Consider the following 10,797-nt stretch of genomic DNA (forward strand, 5'->3'; position numbering starts at 1 on the left):
AGAATGAATTTTATTACATTATCGACTACTTTACATACATACATGCACATATACGTGTTAGGGTGTTTCATCTTTAGGCTAAATTTTTATACCCGAGCGCTCTTGTGCACAAGGGTATTATAACTTTGTTCACATAACGGTTGTTTGTAACAGGCAAAACGAATCGAGATAGATATAGACAAATGTATACATAAATGATCAGAATGAAAAGAGAAATCGATTAAGCGGTGACTGTCTGTCCGTCCGTCCGTCCGTCCGTCTGTGCACACGATAACTCGAGTAAAAATTGAGATATCTTAACGAAACTTGGTACGTGAACTTCGTTTGGGCGTGGGACGGATGGTCGAAATCGGATAATAACCACGCCTACCTCCCATATAACGGTAATTTTAAGAAATACGAAAACTGCGATATTTTAGTAACTACTGAAGATAATTCACTCAAAATTGATACTTACAATGAGTTTCAGACGGAAAACATGAATATTATAAATTTTTGGAAAATGGGCGTAGCCACGCCCACTTATGGTTACATGTGTATATCTTGGTAACCGCTGCACCAATTTCTTTCCAACTTGGCACAGTTGTTGGCCTTAGTACAGCATACTAAATGGCTGAAAATTTTTAAAATCGGACAATAACCACGCCCACATCCCATATAACGGTAATTTAGAGAAATACGAAATCTTCGATAAATCGGTACATATTGAAGCTAGTGTATTCAAAATTGATGCTTGCAACAATTATTTAACAAGAAGTACGTTTATGATAAAATTTTGGAAAATGGGCGTGGCACCGCCCACTTATGATCACATATATGTATCTCGCTAACCGTTCTAGCAATTTGTACCAAGCTCGGTATGGTTATTGTGCTTGCCACATAAAAGCAAACCGTTGAAAATTGTTGAAATCGGACTAAAATTGAGGCCGCTTTTCATATAACGGTAAATTTCAGAAATGCTTGAAATTTCAATATTTCGAAGTTTAAGGACGCTAATTTACTTAAAATGTATACACCCCGGCTTATAATGTAGCGGTAGCTTTCGGAAAGGTGAAAATCATATACTTAGTACCTGCGCCGGGTATTTAATGTTCGGCTCCGCCCGAACTTAGACTTTCTTACTTGTTTTATTTAATTTTTTTTTCTTTTTCAATTTGAACTTTTGATTGTATTGTTTTAAATATATTGTTTTTCTTAATTTAATTTTCGTTTGTGCTTTAGATTTTATTGTATTAAAAATAATTTTTTTTTATTTCTTTTAACTTTTTAAATTATTTATATATATTTTTTTCTATCGTGATTTTAATCTATTTTAGCTTTTAATTGTTATCGTTTTAAAACGTAAATTATATAATTTTTTTAGTTTAACTTATTTTTTAAAAAACGAATTGCTAAAAAACTAGCAGAACTTCCTCGTTTACAAATCCTAATTGAAAGGTTTCGAAAGACAGCAAAGAGCTTTCAAGATAGTAGCAAGAATTGACAGTTTTCTAATGAAAGACTGCTCTCTTTGGAAACACTGTGGTGAGTTGAAGGGCAGCTGACAGAATTATTGCCCTGTTAGGCTACTACTAAAGTTTCTCCTGGATACTGGGTTAATATACGCACTATAAATTCATGAAGAGGGCACAAGAGATCTGAGGGACGCGTGCTTCATAACCTATAATAAGAATAAGTAACTGCACATAAATTATTTTCTAAACGTAAATAGTATATACATTTACTACAGTGCCGTAATCCGTCAATTTGCTTGTTTAATCCATGAAATGCTGTTGACAAATGCTGATTATTTAACTTCAAAATCTTCATCAGCAGCAACTGTGATGACATTCGTAATATCAACACAGCATCCACCACCGCCTCGCCTAAATGAATATCTTGACATGTGTTAATATGCACAAGTAATTGTTGTAATCTTGTGTACACGCCACATTTGCAACTCAATTAAGCCGCGCAATTGCAAGACTGAATACGAGCAAAACAAAAAAAAAAAACAAAAAAATGAATGAAAATGTAAAAAAAATATATATAATTTAATTCACAGCGGCAACAAGCGCTGACTGCCTCAGCAGCGTGCCAGCATGCTACACGGGTGTTCTGCGTGGGCGTTTGATTCCCGGTACCTGTTGGCGCCGCCACAAAGCGTTGAGGTGGCAATTTATAATGACAAGGCACCAATGTTCCGAATGACATGCAGTTGAACCGGATTGTGGCGCGTGCCGGGCGCACTACGCTCAGCGCCGATGAAGGCAGGTATCGAATATGCGATTATGAAGGTGAGCGTCTGTATATACATACATATGTACATATATGGATGCATAAATGTGGGGATTATTTTGGTCGATTGATCTGAGTGCCTTTGTGTAAATATGTGATCATGTGTGATGTAGTACTTATGTACATACATATATCTTGCATTGTAGTCACTCATTCTCAAAAGGCTTATAATTTTTTCAATGAATTTTTTTATGTATGTATATCCAATGAATTTTATTAGTTTGTAATTTGTTGGCAAGAAAATGGTTGAGGCGCCACAATGTCTAATGCTTTGATAGCGATCGCGTGATTATGTGTTAATTGATATACATACATATATACATCGCAAGGAGTATATGAATACATAAATATGTCCGTGTAAATGTAAATACATACAGACATAAGCATATGCATACATAATAGTGCACGATAATCACGGCGAGTTCAGAACGAGATCAACATTAGGAATTCAATTTTCAGATTTATTTCAAATGCTTATGCGATATTTTGTGTGGGTGGATTCAAAGAAATACATACATATGTATGTATGCATGTACTCGTAATGTGCCTGTGTATTGTAAAATAAACGTTGGCGGTCAAAACAGCAGGAACTACTGACTCAGAGGCAAATGCTTTCTGACCTTCTTGAGATTTATGAGCGTTCATACTGAATTTAATATTGATTTATTGCTTAATGGCACGCAATGAAAACATATAAATACACACTTCGAAATGCAGTCCGGCCAATGCCCTATACAATTGGGGCGAACTGCCTGCGGGAGATACAAATTTTTGATGCTCCGAAGTTCGAGTAGAGTTCTTAACTGTTGCACATTAATATTAGAAATAAATATTAGTTATAAGTATAAGATAAGCTGATACAATTCAAAATCAGTTAACAAACTCAACGAAATACTAAGTCTGCCATAATTTTGTGATCAATTAACACTTTTTATTTATATTTTCTGATATTTCAGGCCCCTTAATCCCGGTTTCGGGGGATTTCCTCCTTTCCCCTCCTTCCCGACGGGCCTTGCTGTGGCAGGACTCTCCATTTTAGACCATCGACCACCCCAAACGAGAGTTAGAAAGAGCAGATCAATCACCTCATGTCTCCTAGACTTGAAAAATGTGTGCTTATCACCCAACGCTTCATTATAGCTGTTATGTGCGATTTGGTATACAGCAGGATCAGCCTTGTACTTATAAAATAAGTAGTGGCTTTAGAATTCTGCAAATTTATGACCGTTTTCAGAGCACCAACTGGAATCCAGCTAAGTACCTTCCAGCTCCCGCCGTTCGTGGGCAGGGAGCTTGATTTTGCAAAGGCATGGCAAGGTCTGTCCTGCCGCGATCAACCCTTGCAACACTAGTACTCTTGGTTCTAGGTAAGGATGACGTGGCGCCAAAGGCCAATCTGGTCGAAACCACCATCATCGGTCTTAGAGAAATCGATGCAAGATCGGATTTGGGCTTTGCCCACCCAGTAAGCGTCTCACTATTACCCCCGGTTGAAGCGGAAATACTCCAACGAGGCACCATTGGTCGTCACAGTTTTACTTCTCTTACATCAAAGAGCCACAGGTTTTCGAAGATGTAGCCTACGACAACCTGGGCGTCTTGCTAGATGCACTAACAGGGGAAGTTCCGCTGAACATTCAAGAGGATTTCTTCTGCCTGAGTTTCGTATTTAGATTCCATCTCTTCCTCCTTCTCTTCTGTGCTAATGAAAGCGAGCCCCCGCCGACATGGGTGGGTCGTTAACAGCGAGCTGTTGTGTTGAGTATAAGTGCTGAGTATAAGTGGCCCTTGGGTGCATGCTGCTTTTTCGCAAACGTAGTCCAATTGGACCTTAAATTTCAGCCTCGAGTCGAACTTGATGCCTAGGTATTTGAGTGAGGGTTTCGACTGACCAGTGAATCCTTTAACTCTTATTTCTGCCTGCTCTCTGATTTTCCGTTTGCATGTATGTATGTACATATGTACATAAGTATTAGAGGTCACTCAAAGCGCTCAAAGTTGTCCAACTTTTCGTAAAAATGGTATAGAATTCTTAAAATTCATTATTTTTCAATCGGAAAACTCTGTTTCTATGCAGAAGATTCCCAATACTGATGCCCAATTGTTTACTTAACCATTTTTTCATAGTAACTATACTTTATAAGTCCGCCAAAAACCCCGAAAAATGCAATGGTACACCAATAAAACAAGAGAACCAGAGTTTTCCGGTCGAAAAATATTAATTTTCAAGGAAGCTAATAAAATACATGAGCGCTTTGAGCGACCTATAATTATTTTTTTTATTTCAAGATAAAAAAGGGATATACTTTTTCAATATAGAAAAATCCAAGGTGGTAAGAGCATAAAAATTCCGATCTTACTTTTTTGGACCACCCTAATGTCCATATGTATTTAAATCGCATATGAAATATTGATTTTTTTCTATTAGCGTTTCTTACCTTCGATTAATATCCAATGTCACAGACAAATATTTTTATGTTTAACAAATTAATAACAACGTCTATCAACAAATTGAACAAAAAAATAAAAAATAAAAAATCCATGCAATTATCAATTATCTCCGCAATTATTAAACAGTGCGCCATGCACACAACGAGTTCATAAATGCATACATACATATGTGTATAAACTTCATTGCAAGTGCACAAAAAAAGATTGTTAATAATTGAGATACAGCGTACATAGTAAATACCTAGGAGGTGGCCACCAACGTCAGCGCACTGATAAACATTTTCAAAGAGATGCAGCCGTTGACCGTTGCTGTTGGAGGCGGTACCACTGCCAATGGCTGTGGTGGCGAAGGCAGTGGCCATTGACGTTGTTGCTTTTCAATAAACGTGGTAGGTAGTTGTTGGTGACGGTGTTAGCGCTAGGGGGGCCTTGATGAAGCTTCACAAGTTCTCCTAAAATAAAATTACAAAAAAATATTAAGTAAATATTTAATTTGGCTAGTTAGCTGCCAATATTATTTTTGGCACAAATTTGTTTAACTATATTTTAAAAATTTGCACACTTTTTCAATTTAGTTCTATAGGTATTCGTTGAATTGCTTTTTATTTGCTTAAAGACCAAATGATATCTCCATAAACATACAGTGTTTAGCGATAACACAAGGCCTCCGTTGGTTAACTTCGTTAACTTCGAATTTCCATAAATTTTTCTGATTTATTTATGGCTTTATACATTACAAATAAAATGGGTTTAAAGAGCTTTATAAAGTTAAATTTTGATTTATAAAGCAGTTGAAGGCTTCTTTATTTTTTATAAATTTAAATATTTTTTGGGGTAAAAATTAATTTTAAGTTAATAAAATGTTTTTTTTTTTTTATGAAAATAAATTTTAAAATATGCATGTCATCACGTCTCTCATTAAACAGGCGTGCGATGGTTTTACCTTTAAAAATACTAATTAGCCATTTGGGTGGGTTTGGGTTTAAATTTTTTGAGGAGATTACTTTTTAAAATTTTTTTAGTATTGCGCTTATTACTGCAGTTAACTTTGAGTTTCCAAAAGTCTTTCTGATAGGCTTTATGCGTTCTTTCATCACTGAAAAATATGTTTTCAAGATATTGAAATTTACCCATTACCAATTAATAGCTAGAACATCACATCTCAATCATGCAGAGAATTTTCGGCTCTATATTCTGCTAGTTTTATTTTATTGATAGGATTCACATAAAAAAAATTCTGAGTGTTTTTGGAATTAACCTCAAAAATTGCATGCAACTTTTTTCATACAAAAAAGGTAGATAAAAAGGACTTCGTCGGTTCGACGAAATTACATTTAAAGTATGTAAAATAACGTTACCCTTTAAGGGTTAAATTTGTATTAATTTTTAAGCGACTTCCCAGAAAGGAGAAGATTATCAGTTCGTCGGAATATTTTTTATTTTTTTTTTGTGTAAGTTACCGCATAACGTTAACCGATTTCCATAATTCTTTTTTTTAAAGTAAAGGACCGATCATTGGATCATGAAGAAATTAACGAAAATCTTACATTTTTATATGAGGATTGAAGTCGGTTTGGTTTTTTGCTTTATAATTACTTGTTACAATTACGGGTCATAAACATTTCCCTTCTTGCATTTTTTGAGTGCTTTGAGTCGATATCGATACTTTAAATTCAATACAGGAAGTTTTATAATTAAAAAATCTGCAGAATTTTGGACTAAGAACGAGCAAATATTAATCTGAAAATTTTCTTAACTACTGTACGTACATATGTACTAAATACATACATACATACATTCACTTGATTTTTTGCGTAGTGGATTTCCTTCATTGCTGCGCTTCAATTGAAACTCGTGATAAATTTTTGCGTGTATACACTGAAGCAAACTCAAATATTTATGCATTTCCATACATACACTGAGGGCAATAATGCATAGTAAAAATGAATACTTTATATTTGATTATCGTTTAACAATGTTCGAATTTAAAAATAATTATTTTCATACAAAATTTATTACGCAAGTATTTGACTGTTCACATCTGAGTACATGCAAAATTGATAGAATAATTCTATCATTCTTGGAGTACATGTATATATGAGTGTACATACGCACCCCAAACATGCAGAGCGCCGCTCTGAGAGCGGTGACAACACACACATACATACATAGTACATGTTTATCCGTACAAATCGCGTGCTGTGGTGTTGATGGATATTCAACATTTGAAAGCAAATTTATATGCCTGCACTGCACTGCAGGCAACATGCAAGTTAAATATTTTTTTTTTTTAGTTTTTGTCTGATTATTCACTTCACGGATGCTTTTTCAAAACGAACGCGGTCATTTTAATATGCGCGTAATTGAATTGAATATTTACCAATATACAGTACTTTCGTCGGCGCTTATAGTAAGATCAATTACGTTTCTATTTGATTTTAATATTTTTTTCCTTCAGTGTACATATGTTAATAATGGGTTATATTAAGCGTATATGTACATGTTTTTTATGAATCATTGCCAATAAGTTGAAGAGCACAACTATTATGCTATCAATTATTGTTTTTTAACATTTATGTATAAGTATATTTATTATTTACTGGTATGTATTTACAATAGTTGTTGGCGTGGTGCTTTTTCAAGCTTAAATTATTCATTTCGGCATTCTGTTTAATTCTTCAAACATCAGCAGTTTTTTTAGTTTTTTTGCACAAACAGATTTTTTCTTAACCGTGGATAATTGCTTCCTCTTTAATAATGCAGCACAAACAATTTTTTTATGCAATTTAGAGATATATACGACACACATACAAATCGCATACATAAATATGTACATATGTACGTATGTACATAAGTATGCAGTAAAAATTGATTATTTACCTTTATTGAAATGGTTTGCTCTTAGGCCAATATGCGGCGGCTTTTGTGTGTCAAGTGAAGGTCACCCAACAGTGGTGCGGGTGCTGCAGATGGTCGCATGTCTATTGATGCGTTGAAGTTGTAAAGGCCCGTCCACATACAACTTTGACGTTGCGTTTGCGCTGGCGTCGCTTTGACAGCAGCGCGAGTAACGCCCGTACTTGCTACAATGAACGCTTAGTAGCAAATACTTTGGTCACTAAATTAACAAACTAGCCGCAGATAGATAAATCGCAAGTTTATATCAATAATTGCATTAAAAACCATATTTATTGCCCGCATTCGATTAAAGAGGACAATTATTTGACATAATTTTGATTATTGTGAGAAAATACCTTATCATTGATACCTCATAAGTCTAAATTGGTAAGGTTTTGGCTGAGTTATTCAAGTTGTTCTTAAACCAGTGTTTGAAAAAGAGTTCTAAAACAGCATCAATCAAAAATCTCATTATTATGATTCCGTAGAATTTTTTTTTTAATATTTTTATGTAACCTTTTTAAGGTGAAAGTAATAAGTTATCTGAAGTAATTTTTTTAAAAAATATAAAAAAAAAACTTTTCATTAATAAAAAGCTCAATTTTTGGAGGTATTTTCAAATCGATCTAGCTCACATAAATCTTAATATTTTTGCTAGATATTTTGGTGGAAGCCTTAAAATATAATAGATTTTATAATTCCAGTGGAAAAACAGTACCGATTTTTTTTTTGTATGGCGAGTAATGCCGTCTACTCTACATAAGTTGACTATGATTAGTGGGCCGTGCTCTCATAGTAGCACAATGCCACTAAGTGCATTTGAAATTTTTAAGGCAACAGCCTCATGCGATTATCGATTCTATTTTTTGTTGTTTGTGTGAAATATTTTATTTTCATCGGTATCTTTTTTATCAAAAATGAAAAAAATAAATTTAAATTTTTTAAGTCTCCATGGAGCATCTGCGAAACGCGTTAACCGACGCCAGTCGAGACCAAAATGTATATGTGATATCTTCGACTATGGCAGTATCAATTAATTTGAATTTTTTGAGTCTCTATAGAGGTCTCCAATCAGGACCAAAATTTGTATGTGATATCTGTGACCGTGGTATTACCGATTGAAGGGGTGAGACTGAATTTTTTTTTGCTCATTTGATTTAAGGACCACCCTAATATACATACACCCGTACTAGGTATCTCTTCGACGAGCAAAACCAGAACGTTCTTGTTTCAGTAAAACTTTTACAATCGACACTTAGATCAATTCAATATTATTTTGCAATCGATTGAAATTGAGCGTTGACACAAACAAACATACCTACATATGTACATACGCATGTACGTACTTGTGTGTATATGTCTCATGTTATTCTTGCGTTTATTCGTTGATCCATTTTAAAGCGACACTCGCCTTTAACGGTGCTTTTTGTTTGGCTGTAAACTTAATTTAAACATTTTTGACCATTTTTCTGGTTACATTCTTCGGTGTGTTTTTGTTATTTTTGGCACTTTTGCTCTAGTTTTTATGAGGCTCTAAAAGCGATTGCTTTCCCATATATACATATATTGCATGTATAAGAATCTATATATGTACATATGTATGTATGCAATTATTGCATGTGAGTTGCTTGCTTGCCCGCACCGTGGCTGCGTGTCGGACATCGAATCATTAACACGCGCAATTGGCCACTTTTTATTGGTTCAGTTAGTTCCCGTGTTCACCTCTTCGTCTGGAAAGCTTTGTCCAACTCACGCTCTCTCATTATCGCTCCAGTTTTAATTTGGTCGCAACATTCCAAAATGTGAGTAGAATTTTTAATTAATTCATGAATGAGTTAGTTTTTTCGGCTTGTATGTGTGTGTATGTATGTATGTAATAATATGTTTGAGCCGATATTTTAAGTGGAAATTCCGCCCGACATCAGCTTTGGTAATAAAGTTGAGTTTGAATAGCGAGCAATTAAAATAATGCTAAATGCCAATGTATATACATACATACATGTAAATTATGTCATACGGAATTTCTTTTGACACAATTTAAAAATTTGAGTACATATTCGTAAGAACTTTGGCCTAAATTCAAGCGCTCGTTTCTTAGTTGCCAAGGTCTTTTCAGAATTCGATTTAAGTCAAGAGGCCAAAACTCCCTCAGAGGTAATGAAATCTAATAAATTTTTACATCGACTCAGTTTTATGATAACAAAAAATTGCGTATGCCCAAAATGAGTCTTCTTCTTCTGAAGCCAAGTTATTTTCAAACTGATCTTTCTATAGCAACAGAGGCCTACCACACGTGTAGGTTTAGGTAAAGTTGAGAAGGTGCCTAGGAATGACTCACACTTCTACTCGAAGGCAGATTTTACCCTTGTGAATGCCCTCTATGAGTGCCAGGAGGAGGCACGTCTTTCTAACCTAGGTTAATCCAAATTGTCAGTAACGAGTCTGTCAAACCATTTACTATACCAATTGAAGCCATGGAGGTCCGATATTTTCGCCTCCACAATCTCCTCCAATCTATTGAAAAACCGTGATCCCAAATGATTTAGATGCCTTGTCTGGAGAGCTGAGCATTGACATAAGAGGTGGTCACTCGATTCCTCTCCATCCTACTTCCTGTGTTGACGCCGGTAAGAGCCCTTACTGCAGATTTGTTTAGGCTCAATATTTCCTCAGCATGATTCATATTGAGATCTTGAGATCTCACAGTCATCCTGATGGATCTATAGGTAATTAACTACGACCGTTATGTATTCTTTTACTATCCTTAACAGAAAAGAAATCGGGGGCAGTAGGGAGTTATCCGCTACGCCAATTTGCATTACCGAGCCGTGTATAGCCATCTCATCGGCCTTTTCGTTCCCTTCTATATATATTGCCATGCCCACAACCAAGCAGAGAAAGGGTTTGACGTGACTCAGTGAAGCCAGCGTTGCACAACATTTCCGAAATGCTTTCGGCTTTACTACCTTGGAACCTAATGTTGTGGTGACTTTCCCTGATAGACTAACTTCCGCTTCCTTCTCTATGGCAAATATATCCGCTTGAAAAACATTGATTTATTATTGCCTTATTTGAATATCCATGGGGTACAGATCCGAGCCGACTCCGTTTTCCTTCTTCGAGACTTCGAGAATCTCTATCTCAATTCTGACGGAGCTGATGCTGTTATTC

Source organism: Rhagoletis pomonella, unplaced genomic scaffold (assembly GCF_013731165.1).
Source record: "Rhagoletis pomonella isolate Grant_MI unplaced genomic scaffold, Rhpom_1.0 Rhpom_scaffold_00004, whole genome shotgun sequence".
NCBI classification, from domain to species: Eukaryota; Metazoa; Arthropoda; class Insecta; order Diptera; family Tephritidae; genus Rhagoletis; species Rhagoletis pomonella.